The 14,952-nt window shown below is 43.1% G+C and overlaps 4 non-coding genes across 4 annotated transcripts; all 4 read left to right on the forward strand.

Annotated features, from left to right (window-relative positions):
- The first annotated feature begins 359 nt into the window (after positions 1 to 359).
- On the forward strand, positions 360 to 431 carry trnac-gca (transfer RNA cysteine (anticodon GCA)). Its single transcript has one exon. It is a non-coding gene; the product is annotated as a tRNA-Cys (tRNA).
- Positions 432 to 1,452: 1,021 nt separating this feature from the next.
- trnac-gca (transfer RNA cysteine (anticodon GCA)) lies at positions 1,453 to 1,524 on the forward strand. Its single transcript has one exon. It is a non-coding gene; the product is annotated as a tRNA-Cys (tRNA).
- A 1,043-nt stretch (positions 1,525 to 2,567) lies between these two features.
- On the forward strand, positions 2,568 to 2,639 carry trnac-gca (transfer RNA cysteine (anticodon GCA)). The gene has a single exon. It is a non-coding gene; the product is annotated as a tRNA-Cys (tRNA).
- A 4,517-nt stretch (positions 2,640 to 7,156) lies between these two features.
- trnac-gca (transfer RNA cysteine (anticodon GCA)) lies at positions 7,157 to 7,228 on the forward strand. Its single transcript has one exon. It is a non-coding gene; the product is annotated as a tRNA-Cys (tRNA).
- The last annotated feature ends 7,724 nt before the right edge of the window (positions 7,229 to 14,952 follow it).

Genomic DNA, 14,952 nt, shown 5'->3' on the forward strand with positions numbered 1-14,952 from the left:
TGCACAAAGTGGATCGGGTGCAGCCGAATCCATCTCTTTGCTTGTTCCAAAATCCAAATTCAAATTGAATCCAATTCATGGTCCCACAAGAGAGACAAACAAGATCCAAGCTGACAAGATAAGGCTTTGCACCTCATCTTGGGCTTGATCTGACACTTGATCTAAGCCAAAAGGTCAGTGTTAGGTGATTGCGATGCGCATGTGCTGTTGAAACTTGTTGAGAAGGCTTTCCATGGTGTGCCATGCATTGCATCTCTACACAACTCTGTCACCATTCATGCAGCATTTTGATGAGTTATTGTTATTAGACGTCCAATAAAACTTAAGTTGGTTCTCTCAACAGCAAGAGTATAGGCATGGGGGGTATAGCTCAGTGGTAGAGCATTTGACTGCAGATCAAGAGGTCCCTGGTTCAAACCCCGATTGTCCCTTTCATTTATCATCTGTTTCACTTTGGGAGTTCCCAGTGAAGGAAGGTTTTGCTCTTTTGCCGTGTGGTAGGACCTGGAATGCACTTTACTGAAAGGGTATGTAGCAGATACAATAACAACTTTCACAATGGAATGGAATAGATTTTGATGAGGTAGCATTTGCAGGGATAAAGGGGAAACTCCAGGCAGTTGGATCCAAGCACTTTCAAAAAGCCAGCAGAGGATAAATAAGCTGAATGGCCTCCATTGGCGCGATACCATTCATTTTATAATCATTGATAAGTATGTACCATCTGACCAATATCTTTTAGATTCTGATTGAATTACGCACAGCAGGCTGGGTTTAGCTCAATGGTAGACAAACCCGCCATCCCAGGAGATAATCTGGTGAGTCTCTGTTGCACTCCCCCTATTGCAACAGTGTCCTCTCTTAGATAAGGAGACTAATATTGTACACAATACTGTAAATGCAGTCTTGCCAAGGCTCCATGCAGTTGAAGTGAGACACCTTTACTGAAATCCCCTTGCGATGAAGGCTAACATACCATTGGCCTTCCTAATTAGTTTGAAATGAAACTTCAGCAAAATGGGCACCTGGAGTTGTTGGTCTGCTGTCTAATATTCTACCACATCAGCGCACTACTGTACAGAAGTCAATCGGGATCAAAAGCAAACTGGTTGTCTGATGTGGATTGACCAATATTTGTTGAATCATAGAATAAAGTAGAATGTAATGGCAAGAAGACAAAAGGGGGACATCTGGATGTGACCAGGGACCTCGTGATCTGCAGTCAAATGCTATACCATTGAGCTATACTCCCAAACACCAAGCATGCAAATGTACCATTCCAGATTTTTATGCGAATTAATTACTTTTTAGCCATCAGGGTCCAAATAATTTAATTTCCATCTGGAGTTCAAGTTCAAGCTTTCACTTTTCTATCTCTTGGAATCTCCTGCTCTTCTTTTCCTGATCTTTTTTTTCACACAAAAACATTTTCATTTCAATGTTATCTCAATAGGGGGTGTAGCTCAGTGGTAGAGCATTTGACTGCAGATCAAGAGGTCCCTGGTTCAAATCCAGGTGCCCCCTGTAATTTGGTCAGTTGCACAGTGGGTAGCACTGCTGCCTCACAAGGCTGGGTTCAATCCCTCACTGTCGACATGAATCTTGCATGTGCTGTCTGTGTGGATTTTCTCCCACAGTCCAAAGATGTGCCAAGTAAGTGGATTGCCCATGGTAAAATGGCATCATGGGGATAGGGTCTTGGTGGGATTGTGGTTGATGTAGACTCGATGGGCTGAATGGCCTCCTTCTGCACTTTATGATTCCATTATTCTACCCTTTGATCCGATGTGGAGGTGACCACTCTTGTAACAAATCGAACAATTCAAATCATGTTGAGATATTTATAATGAATTTTTGGTGTTGTATAATGAAAAGGTGGCATGGAAGATGGACATTTGCTCTCTGACAGACCACACCTAATTATTTTCTCACATTAGATGATAAGACCTAATTGCAATTAGCTTGCCCATTCAATTGCTAAGGAGTTTTCATCTGAATTTAATCTTGAAAAACTAGGGTTGGGTAGCAGTCGTGTTGATCGATCTGCTTGGCCAACGTATTAACTGCAAATATTTACAGGCATGGGTGCATCGTGCAGCAACAGAGCATTTGTCCTCAGCTGGTTGCAGCCCTTCCCAGATATCAGGTGTCACTAGGGAGATGTTTCTAATTCATTGTTAATTTTTTAAAATTCCTGAAGTTACAAAGCCAATGCTCAAAGTGGACCGGGTGCACCTGAATCCTTCTCCTTGCTTGCTCCAAAATCCAAATTCAAATTGAATCCAATTCATGGTCCCCACAAGAGAGACAAACAATATCCAAGCTGACAAGTTAAGGCTTTGCACCCCAACTTGGGCTTGATCTGACGCTTGATCTAAGCCAAAAGCTGAGTGTTACGTGACTGTGATGAGCATGTGTTGTTGAAGCTTGTTGAGAAGGCTTTCCATGCTGCGCTGTGCATTGCATCTCTACACAACTCTGTCACCACTCATGCAGCATTCTAATTAGCGATAGTTGTTAGCCTTCCAACAAAACTGAAGTTGGTTCTCTCAACCAAATATGCACAAGGGGGTATAGCTCAGTGGTAGAGCATTTGACTGCAGATCAAGAGGTCCCTGGTTCAAATCCAAGTGCCCCCTTTCCTTTATCATGTGCTTCACTTTGCGAGTTACCCAATGCAGCAAGTTTTTGTTGTTTTGCTCTTTTAATCAGCTGCGTGGTGGGACCTGGAATGCACTTTACTGAAAGAATGTGCAGCAGATACAGTGCCAACTTTCACGATGGAGTGGAATAAATATTGACGAGGTAGCATTTGCAGGGATAAAGGGGAATCTCCAGGCAGTTGGACCCAAGCACTTTCAAAAAGCCAGCAGAGGATAAGTAAGCTTAACGGCCTGCATTGGCGCGATACCATTCATTTTATAATCATTGATAAGTATGTACCACCTGACCAATGTCTTTTAGATTCTGATTGAATTACGCACAGCAGGCTGGGTTTAGCTCAATGGTAGACAAACCCGCCATCCCAGGAGATAATCTGGTGAGTCTCTGTTGCACTCCCTCTATAGCAAATGTACCCTCTCTTAGATAAAGAGACTACAATTGTGCACAATACAGTAAATAGACAATGCAGGGTTGCCAAGGCTCCATGCAGTTGCAACAAGACCTTTACTCTTGTTCTCAAATCCCCTTGCGATAAATGCCAACATATGATTTGCCTACCAAACTGATGTAAAATGACATTTCAGCAAAATGGGCACCTGGAGTTGTTGATCTGCCGTCTAATGTTCCACCACATCAGCGCCAAACTGTACAGAATTCAATCAGGATCAAAAACAAACTGGTTGTCCCATGTGGATTGACCAATACTTGTGGAATCATAGAATAACGTAGAATGTAAAGGCAAGAAGAAAAAGGGAGCCACAAGAGAAAATGCTGGAAAACCTCAGCAGGTCTGGCAGCATCTGTAAGGAGAGAAAAGAGCTGACGTTTCGAGTCCAGATGATCCTTTGTCAAAGCTAAAAGGCAGAGAAAGTGGGAGATATTTATACTACAGGGGGAGGGAATGAAAGATGAGTCATAGCCGCAAAAACCAGGGGAAAGGCATGGCAGCCCATAGAGAGAATAGAAGGTGTGAATGGCCAAACAGCAGAGAAGCTGAAATCAGAGGGTGAGCTGTGACAGGTGAAGATGTGGGGGGAGGGGGGAGATGGGTGGGGGAGAGGTAAAATTTAGAAAAAGGGGGGGGGGAAAGGAAAGCAAAGGGGGAGTAGGGGTAAGGAAAGGTGGCATAAAGTAGGGGGAAAGGGTGAGGGGAGGAAGAAAAATGAAGAAAGACAATAAGGAAATAAAAGGTAGAGAACAGTAAAAAATTAAAGAAAAAGGTACACCTGGATTTGAACCAGGATCTTGAACTTGATTTGCAGTTAAATGCTCGACCACTGAGCTACTCCCCCAAAAATGCAACAGAATCATTCCACATTTTTAGGTGGATTAATTATTTTTTAGCCACCAGGGACACAATGGTCCAAATGATTTAAATTCTATCTGGAGTTCAAGTTCAAACTTTCACATTTCTATGTCTTACGATCTCTTCTTCTCCTTTTCCTGATCTTTTGTTCCACACAAAACTTTTTTATTTCCTTTTACCTTAATCTATCATTTGATCCGATGTGGAGGTGACCACGACCAAAACTCTCCTGTAACACATCTAACAAATCAAATCATGTTGAGATATCTATAATGAATTTCTGATGTTGTATGTGAAAAGGTGGCATGGAAGATGGCCATTTGCTTTGTGATAGACCACACCTAATCATTATCTCACATTACATGATAAGACCTTCATATTGCAATTAATGCTTTCATTTATTAGTGTCACATGTAGGCTTACATTAACACTGCAATGAAGTTACTGTGAAAATCCCCTCATTGCCATACCCCAGTGCTTTTTCGTGTCCACCGAGGGAGAATTTAACATGGGCAATGCACCTCGCCAGCACATCTTTCGGACTATGGGAGGAAACAGGAGCACCCAGAGGAAATGCACGCAGGCACGTGAGGGTGCAGACACCAAACAGACAGTGACCAAAGCGGGGAATGGTACCCTGGTCCCTGAGACTGGGGAGCAGCAGTGCTTACCACTGTGCCTCCATGCCACCAACTTTAATTATATTCCCCCTAATTATTATCCCATATTATATGATAAGACCTTCATTTTGCAATTAGGTTGCCCATTCAATTTCTAAGAAATTTTCATTTGAATTAAATCTTGAAAATCGAGGGTTGGGCAGCAGTCGTGTTGATCGATCTGCTTGGCCAACGTATTAACTGCAAGTATTTACAGGCATGGGTGCATCATGCAGCAACAGAGCATTTGACCTCAGCTGGTTGTATTCCTTCCTGGATTTCAGGTGTCATGAGGGAGATGTTTCTAATTCAGTGTTACTTCAAAAAAGAATTTATTCTTAAAGATATAAAGCCAATGCACAAAGTGGACCGGGTGCACCCGAATCCATCTCCTTGCTTGCTCCAAAATCCAAATTCAAATTGAATCCAATTCATGGTCCCCACAAGAGAGAAAAACAAGATCCAAGCTGACAAGAAACGGCACTTCACCCCACCTTGGGCTTAATCTGGTGCTTGATTTTAGTCAAAAGGTGTGAGCTACGTGATTGTGATCAGCTTGTGCTGTTGAAGCTTGTTGAGAAGGCTTTCCATGCTGCGCTGTGCATTGCATCTCGACACAACTCTGTTACCAATCATGCAGCATTCTGATGAGCGATACTTACTTGACTTCCAATAAAACTGAAGTTGGTTCTCTCAACAGCAGCAGCAGCATTGGCTTTAGGGGGTATAGCTCAGTGGTAGAGCAATTGACTGCCGATCTAAGCAGTGCTTAGTTCAAATCCAGTATGCCCCCAATCATTTATCATGTGAGTTACCCAGTGCAGGCCTTCGCTGCTCCTTTGTGATGAAGGCCAACATATCATTCACCTTCCTTCCTGATTTTAAATGACACTTCAGCAAAATAGGCACCTGCAGTTGCTGATCTGCTCTCTAATAATCTACCACATGAGTGCACGACTGTACAGAATTCAAACAAGATCAAAAGCAATCTGGTTGTCCCATGCGGATTGATCAATATTTGTGGAATCATAGCTTAAAGTAGAATGAAATGGCAAGAAGAGAAAGGTTGAATCAGGATTTGAACCAGAGAAACTCTTAGATTAGCAGTCAAATGCTCTACCACTGAGCTACACCCCCACACGCTAAGCATACAACTGTACCATTCCACATTTTTAGGTGGATTAATTCGTTTTTAGCCACCGGGGACACAATGGTCCAAATGATTTAAATTCTATCTGGAGTTCAAGTTCAAACTTTCACATTTCCATCTCTTACAATCTCTTCGTCTTCTTTTCCTGATTTTTTTTCACACAAAAACTTTTTTATTTCTATTTATTTTAATCTATCCTTTTATCCGATGTGGCGGTGACCACTACCAAAACTCTCTTCCAACACATCGAACAATTCAAATCATTTCAATATATTTATAATGAATTTCTGATGCTGTATAATGAAAAGGTGGCATGGAAGATTGCCATTTGCTCTATGATGGACCACACCTCATCACTATCCCACATTAGATGATAAGACCTTCATATTACAATTAAAGCTTTAATTTATTAGTGTCACATGTCGGCTTACATTAACACTGCAATGAAGTTACCATGAAAATCTCCTCGTTGCCATACCCCAGTGCTTGTTCGTGTCCACCGAGGGAGAATTTAACATGGGCAATGCACCGAGCCAGCACATCTTTCAGACTATGGGAGGAAACTGGAGCACCCGGAGGAAACGCACGCAGGCACGTGGGGGGTGCAGACTCCAAACAGACAGTGACCAAAGCCGGGAATTGAACCCTGGTCCCTGAGACTGTGGAGCATCAGTGCTTACCACTGTGCCTCCATGCCATCAACTTTAATTAGGTTCCCCCTAATTATTATCCCATATTATATGGTAAGACCTTCATTTTGCCATTAGGTTGCCCATTCAATTTCTAAGAAGTTTTTATTTGAATTTATTCTTGAAAAACTAGGGTTGGGTAGCAGTCGTGTTGATCAATCTGCTTGGCCAACGTATTAACTGCAAGTATTTACAGGCATGGGTGCATCGTGCAGCAACTGAGCATTTAACCTCAGCTGGTTGCATCCCTTCCTGGGTTTCAGGAATCATTAGGGAAATGTTTCTAATTCAGCGTTACTTCAAAAAGAATTTACTCTATACCTAAAGTTACAAAGCCAATGCACAAAGTGGACCGGGTGCACCTGAATCCTTCTCCTTGCTTGCTCCAAAATCCAAATTCAAATTGAATCCAATTCATGGTCCTCACAAGAGAGACAATCAAGATCCAAGCTGACAAGATAAGGCATTGCACCCCATCTTGGGCTTGATCTAAGCCAAAAGGTCAGTGTTACGTGATTGTGATCAGCTTGTGCTGTTGAAGCTTGTTGAGAAGGCTTTCCATGCTGCGCTGTGCATTGCATCTCGACACAACTCTGTCACCACTCATGCAGCATCCTGATTAGCGATAGTTATTCGACTTCCGATAAAACTGAAGGTGGTTCTCTCAACAGTAATAGCATGGGCATGAGGGGGTATAGCTCAGTGGTAGAGCATTTGACTGCAGATCAAGAGGTCTCTGGTTCAAATCCAGGTGCCCCCTTTCATTTATCATGTGTTTCACTCTGGGAGTTATCCAATACAGGCTGCCTTTGCGCTGAAGGCCAACATATCATTCACCTTCCTTACTGATTTGAAATGACACTTAAGCAAAATGGGCACCTGGAGTTGTTGATCTGCTGCCTAATGTTCCACCACATCAGCGCACTACTGTACAGAATTCAAACAGGATCAAAGACAAACTAGCTGTCCAATGTGAATTGACCAATATTTGTGGAATCATAGCGTAAAGTAGAATGTAATGGCAAGAAGAAAAAGTGGGCACCTGGATTTGAACCAGGGACCTCCATAATGTGCAGTCAAAGGCTCTATCACTGAGCTATGGCCCAAAGCACTAAGCATGCACGTGTACCATTCCACATTTTTAGGCGGATTAATTAGTTTTTAGCCACCAGGGACACAACGGTCCAAATGATTTAAATTCTATCTGGAGTTCAAGTACAAACTTTCACATTTCTATGTCTTACGTTCTTTTCTTCTCCTTTTCCTGATTTTTTTTCCACACAAAACTTTTTTATTTCTATTTACTTTAATCTATCCTTTGATCCGATGTGGCGGTGACCACTACCAAAACTCCCCTCCAACACATCGAACAATTCAAATCATTTCGGTATATTTATAATGAATTTCTGATGTATAATGAAAAGGTGGCATGGAAGATGGCCATTTGCTCTGTGATGGATCACCACAAATCATTTTCCCAAATTAGATGATGAAACATTCCTATTGCAATTAGATTGGCCATTCAATTTCTAAGAAATTTTTATTTGAATTTATTCTCGGAAAATTAGGATTGGGTCGCAGTCATGTTGATCGATCTGCTTGGCCAACGTATTGCACCCAGTACAATAATTAATCTTGATGCCGACTTTTCCCTCATCAAATTGTGGTTTTATTGATCTGAACTAGCATTGTACTTTAGTGCAGGTCGTTATCGTAAAAAGGCAAATGGTATGTTGGCCTTCGTAGCGAGAGGATTTGAGTATAGGAATAGAGATGTTTTACTGCAATTGCATCGGGTGTTGGTGAGGCCACACCTGGAGTATTGTGTGCAGTTTTGGTGTCCTTATCTGAGGAAGGATGCCCTTGCTATCGAGGGAGTACAGCAAAGATTTACCAGGCTGATTCCTGGGATGGCAGGTCTGTCATATCAGGAGAGACTAAGTCAGTTCGGATTGTATTCATTGGAGTTTAGAAGAGTGAGAGAAGTTCTCATAGAAACTTATAAAAGCCATGATCACACTGAATGGCAGAGCAGGCTCTAAGGGCCGAATGGCCTCCTTCTGCTTCTAGTTTCTATGTTTCTATATATCCTCTGGATAGTCACTTTTAGGTGTTTGTAATCTTTATCAGCAATGTCACATTGATGTGAAGACAGTTGACCATGTTTGTGCTTGGTCAGTTTTGCTCTTGCTTGCTTGCTGTTGCTTGCTTGCTGTTACTTGCTGTAGGTTTCACTAAAAAGTAATCATTAAATTAATTTCTTGTATTTATCCCATATATCCTAGACCTTATTCCTCCACATTGTAGAGGGTCTGCACACTATTCCCACAAATGGCTGGGTTCTGAAGAAGAATCATACAGGCCCAAAATGTTAATTCTGTTTCTCTCTCCACTGATGCTGCCAGACCTGCTAAGTTTAACCATCATTTTCTGTTTTTATCCTTGAAGTGACTTATTCCCTTTACTGTTTCTATCTCTACCCAAACCCCTTCTGCGTCCTGGTTTCCTGAACTTAGGTCATCCCTCTCCGTTGTGCTAATAATTAATTAATTAACAGAGCCACCCCGCCCCACTCCCTTCCCAGAAAGGAAAAAACAGCAAAACGGGGAAATAAGAACACTGGTCTGAACTGTTTCCTCCTTCTGTGTTTTCGTGGCTTCCTATCCTTCCTGTCACACATATTGCTTCGTGAATCTCATTAAGTGCCACTTCTGTTATCCAAGCTCCATCTGAAGGTGTGGATTTGGCATGTTACAGTTGCTGAGAGCATACACATTTCTCCCACATAAAAAGTTAGAAACGTTAGAAATTGTGCGGCAGAGAAGAAAATCATTTGGCCTATTGCGTCACTGATGTCTAAAAACAGGTTAATCAGCCTGAAAATGTGGGGTGGTACAGCCCTGTGGTCAAGTGTTTAAACAAAGAGCAAGAGGTCTTTGGTTCAAAACACCCTACGCATCCTTAAGCACCTCCTGTTCAGAGCTGTATAATAAACATGCTTACCTTACCAGCTAGCATGTGCAGCTATTCGACGGCACTCAAGAATGCGCTATAAATGCTGACTTTTCCAGAGAGGGACACACCCTGTGAAAGATTAAAAGAAATAACTTGTTATGATCTGGAATGCACCCTAAGATGAGGAAGCATTCTGACCACCTGATTTTTTTTCCACACAAAACTTTTTTATTTCTATTTACTTTAATCTATCCTTTGATCCGATGTGGCGGTGACCACTACCAAAACTCCCCTCCAACACATCGAACAATTCAAATCATTTCGGTATATTTATAATGAATTTCTGATGTATAATGAAAAGGTGGCATGGAAGATGGCCATTTGCTCTGTGATGGATCACCACAAATCATTTTCCCAAATTAGATGATGAAACATTCCTATTGCAATTAGATTGGCCATTCAATTTCTAAGAAATTTTTATTTGAATTTATTCTCGGAAAATTAGGATTGGGTCGCAGTCATGTTGATCGATCTGCTTGGCCAACGTATTGCACCCAGTACAATAATTAATCTTGATGCCGACTTTTCCCTCATCAAATTGTGGTTTTATTGATCTGAACTAGCATTGTACTTTAGTGCAGGTCGTTATCGTAAAAAGGCAAATGGTATGTTGGCCTTCGTAGCGAGAGGATTTGAGTATAGGAATAGAGATGTTTTACTGCAATTGCATCGGGTGTTGGTGAGGCCACACCTGGAGTATTGTGTGCAGTTTTGGTGTCCTTATCTGAGGAAGGATGCCCTTGCTATCGAGGGAGTACAGCAAAGATTTACCAGGCTGATTCCTGGGATGGCAGGTCTGTCATATCAGGAGAGACTAAGTCAGTTCGGATTGTATTCATTGGAGTTTAGAAGAGTGAGAGAAGTTCTCATAGAAACTTATAAAAGCCATGATCACACTGAATGGCAGAGCAGGCTCTAAGGGCCGAATGGCCTCCTTCTGCTTCTAGTTTCTATGTTTCTATATATCCTCTGGATAGTCACTTTTAGGTGTTTGTAATCTTTATCAGCAATGTCACATTGATGTGAAGACAGTTGACCATGTTTGTGCTTGGTCAGTTTTGCTCTTGCTTGCTTGCTGTTGCTTGCTTGCTGTTACTTGCTGTAGGTTTCACTAAAAAGTAATCATTAAATTAATTTCTTGTATTTATCCCATATATCCTAGACCTTATTCCTCCACATTGTAGAGGGTCTGCACACTATTCCCACAAATGGCTGGGTTCTGAAGAAGAATCATACAGGCCCAAAATGTTAATTCTGTTTCTCTCTCCACTGATGCTGCCAGACCTGCTAAGTTTAACCATCATTTTCTGTTTTTATCCTTGAAGTGACTTATTCCCTTTACTGTTTCTATCTCTACCCAAACCCCTTCTGCGTCCTGGTTTCCTGAACTTAGGTCATCCCTCTCCGTTGTGCTAATAATTAATTAATTAACAGAGCCACCCCGCCCCACTCCCTTCCCAGAAAGGAAAAAACAGCAAAACGGGGAAATAAGAACACTGGTCTGAACTGTTTCCTCCTTCTGTGTTTTCGTGGCTTCCTATCCTTCCTGTCACACATATTGCTTCGTGAATCTCATTAAGTGCCACTTCTGTTATCCAAGCTCCATCTGAAGGTGTGGATTTGGCATGTTACAGTTGCTGAGAGCATACACATTTCTCCCACATAAAAAGTTAGAAACGTTAGAAATTGTGCGGCAGAGAAGAAAATCATTTGGCCTATTGCGTCACTGATGTCTAAAAACAGGTTAATCAGCCTGAAAATGTGGGGTGGTACAGCCCTGTGGTCAAGTGTTTAAACAAAGAGCAAGAGGTCTTTGGTTCAAAACACCCTACGCATCCTTAAGCACCTCCTGTTCAGAGCTGTATAATAAACATGCTTACCTTACCAGCTAGCATGTGCAGCTATTCGACGGCACTCAAGAATGCGCTATAAATGCTGACTTTTCCAGAGAGGGACACACCCTGTGAAAGATTAAAAGAAATAACTTGTTATGATCTGGAATGCACCCTAAGATGAGGAAGCATTCTGACCACCTGAATTTGAGGCATCTGAATATCAGCCATCAATACCTCTGAAACATACAAACATAGAAATTGGAAACAGGAGTAGGCCATTCGGCCCTTCAAGCTTGCACGCCATTCATTTTGATCAGGGTTAATCATCAAATTCAATATCCTGATCCCCACTTCCCCCCCCCCCCCCCCCCCCCCCCATATCCCTTGACCCTTTTAGCCCCAAGAGCTATATCTAATTTCATCTTGAAATCACGCAACGTTTTGGTCTCAATTACTTTCTGTGCCAGTAAATTTCACACATTCACCACCCTCTGGGTGAAGAAATTTCTCCTCACCTCAGTCCTAAAAGGTTTGCCCCTTATCCTCAAACTATGACCCCGAATTCTGGACTCCCCCACCATCGGGAACATTCTTTTTGAAAATCTATCTAACCCTGTTCGAATTTTATAAGTTTCTGTGGGCTCTACAAAGCAAGATGCTCTGACCTTATGCACCTTGTTGCAATCAAAAACAAGAAACATCAAGTTCACTAACATAACGGCAAAATACTGCGGATGCTGGCATCTGAAACAAAAACAGAAAAATGCTGGAAAATCTCAGCAGGTCTGACAGCATCTGTGGAGAGAGAATAGAGCCAATGCTTCGAGTCTGGAGCACCAAGTTCATTATTCAGTTTTGCAGCATTGTGTTATCAATGCCATGTATACAAGGGAACAGAATATGGAATCAATGTAATAAATCAGCATCCTGCAAGCAGTGGGTAGAGGCTGCAGGTGGCGCTATTGAGCTTAGCAACTGTAAGTGTCAAATTAACACGTTCAGTTGCAGCTTGTGCAACTCAACTCATCAAACAATTTCATGGCCTCCACCAAGGTAAGTTTTGGAAGTGGGGGGCAGCGCTGCCTTCATCTGAGGCTCTTAAGTGGCAACTAATGTCCCTTAAGGTCCTCAACCTGCCATCACTGATATTCAACCAGCAGCAGATGGGAGACTAGCCCGGTGGAGGTAAGCCCAAAGACAAAGCCCTGTTGGGTTTGAATCACAGAATCCCTACAGTGCAGAAAGAGGCCATTTGGCCCATCGTGTCTGCACCGACCACAATCCCACCCAGGTCCCCATCCTTGTAACCCCACATATTTACCCCGCTCATCCCTCTAACCTACACACTAAGAGGCAATTTAGCACGGCCCATGCACCTAACCCACACATCTCTGGACTTTGGGAGAAATGGTAGTCATGGTGTGGAGATGCCGGCGTTGGACTGGGGTAAACACAGTAAGAAGTTTAACAACACCAGGTTAAAGTCCAACAGCTTGTGTGGCTTTTGCTACCAAATAAACCTGTTGGACTTTAACCTGGTGTTGTTAAACTTCTTACTTTGGGAGAAAGCCAGAGCGCTCAGAGGAAACCCCACACTGACACGGGGAAAACATGCAGACTCCACACAGACGGTGACCCAAGCCAGGAATCAAACCTGGGTCCCTGGCACTGTGAGGCAGCAGAGCTAACCACTGTGCCACCGTGCTGCCCCAAATGATAGGGGACACCTGTATTTGAACCAGGGGTCTCTTGATCTGCAGTCAATTTCTCTACCACTGAGCTACACCCTAACAAGAGGGTATTTCTTCCTTCCTGCTTGCAGGCTTCCAGGAAGGAAGGGGCTGATTGAGGGACCTGGTATCAAGAAGGGGTGGGGAAACACTGAAAACCTGTCCTTGGTGACAAGCCCATTCCCACTTTCACACTCATGACCCCATCCCAACCTCCACTCACCTGTGGCCAAGGTCCTTCACTGATCTTGGGCCTTTGGGTTCACTGCCACCAGGGACCACCACTTCCACTGGGCATGCCTACATTGGACAGCTGCCAGTCTCTGATTGGCCGGCAGTTCTCAATGGTGATTGGCATTGAATAGCACAGGCTTTCCCCAAAGGAGGGGGAGCTGGACTCTCACTTGCTCTCCAGATTGCGGGACACATCCTCACCAGTTGAATTAAATTTCATTCAGTGGTGCAACAGAGAGAATAAATTAACAACTTCACCACAGCAGCAGTGAAATGACATTTAAACAACACTGCATCGGCAAAGCAGCCAGTATAATCAAGGACCCCACGCACCCTGGACATTCTCTCTTCCACCTTCTTCCGTCGGGAAAGGATACAAAAGTCTGAGGTCACGTACCAACCGACTCAAGAACAGCTTCTTCCCTGCTGCTGTCAGACTTCTGAATGGATCTACCATATATGAAGCTGATCTTCCTCTACACCCTAGCTATGACTATAACACTCTACATTCTGCACCCTCTCCTTTCCTTCTCCCCTATTTACTCTATGAATGGTATGTTTTGTCTGTATAGCGCACAAGAAACAATATTTATCAATACCATATACCAATACTCGTGACAATAATAAATCAAATCAAGCTCTGAACCTACATTCAAACACTAAAAAATGAGGCAGGCGATGGCTTATTTGTATTAACGCTAGACTATTATGGCACAAACGCAGCTAATGTTCTGGAGACCTGGGGTCGAATCCTGGTGGACTTTGAATTCAATAAAAAATATGTGGAATTAAGAATCTACTGATGGCCATGAAACCATTGTTAATTGTTGAAAAAATATCAGCCATGATTGAATGGCAGAGCAGACTCGATGGGTTAAGTGGCATAATTTTGCTCCTATGTCTTAAGGTCTAAAATCCCATCTGGATCACGAATGCCCTTTAGGGAAGGAAATCTGCCGTCCTTACCTGGTCTGGCCTACATGTGACTCCAGAGCCACAGCAAATGTGGTTGACTCTCAACTGCCCGCCAAGGGCAACTAGGGATGGGCAATAAATGCTGGCCGGGCCAGCGACGCCCATGTCCCAGGAATGAATTTTTAAAAACACCCACTGTTAATTGATGATAATCAGAGAAACAGAGTTAAATGACATGTGCTTATCGAAGAGCGGGAGAAAAATGTAAGGAAAGTAAGTGAATGGATGTAATTTTCCCTTTGATATTTCACCAGGCACGTGCTGAGTGAAATACAGAGCTGGTTTGCTTTTCTTCTACAAAGTTGCTGAACTGTGTGAGGCATTTCCAGACTGCGCTAATAGAATGCAGCAAGGCCACTCATTCAGAACGAGACACTGATGTTTGAAATAATTTGGAGTTTCATATCTGGAAGATTGCCAACAAGGCTGACTTGAATCGAAAGATTGAAGGAACGCCGCTTTGCAGCTTTGGGCAGAATGGAAACTTACTGGGAGGGACCTCAGCTGCAGAAAAGGCAAAGAAAGTGGGTCGGAATTCTCCGACCTCAACCCGCAGCTGAGACTCTCCAGTCCCGCTGCAGCGCATGGAGGTTTGGCAGAGCGCCAAATTCTCCGTTCTCGCTGGCGGCAGTAGCAGGGCGGGCGGGCGGGCGGGAAGTGGTGACCGGGCAGAGAATTCCAGCCAGCAACTTGAA

The sequence above is a fragment of the Mustelus asterias genome, chromosome 11, assembly GCF_964213995.1.
Source record: "Mustelus asterias chromosome 11, sMusAst1.hap1.1, whole genome shotgun sequence".
Taxonomy (NCBI): domain Eukaryota; kingdom Metazoa; phylum Chordata; class Chondrichthyes; order Carcharhiniformes; family Triakidae; genus Mustelus; species Mustelus asterias.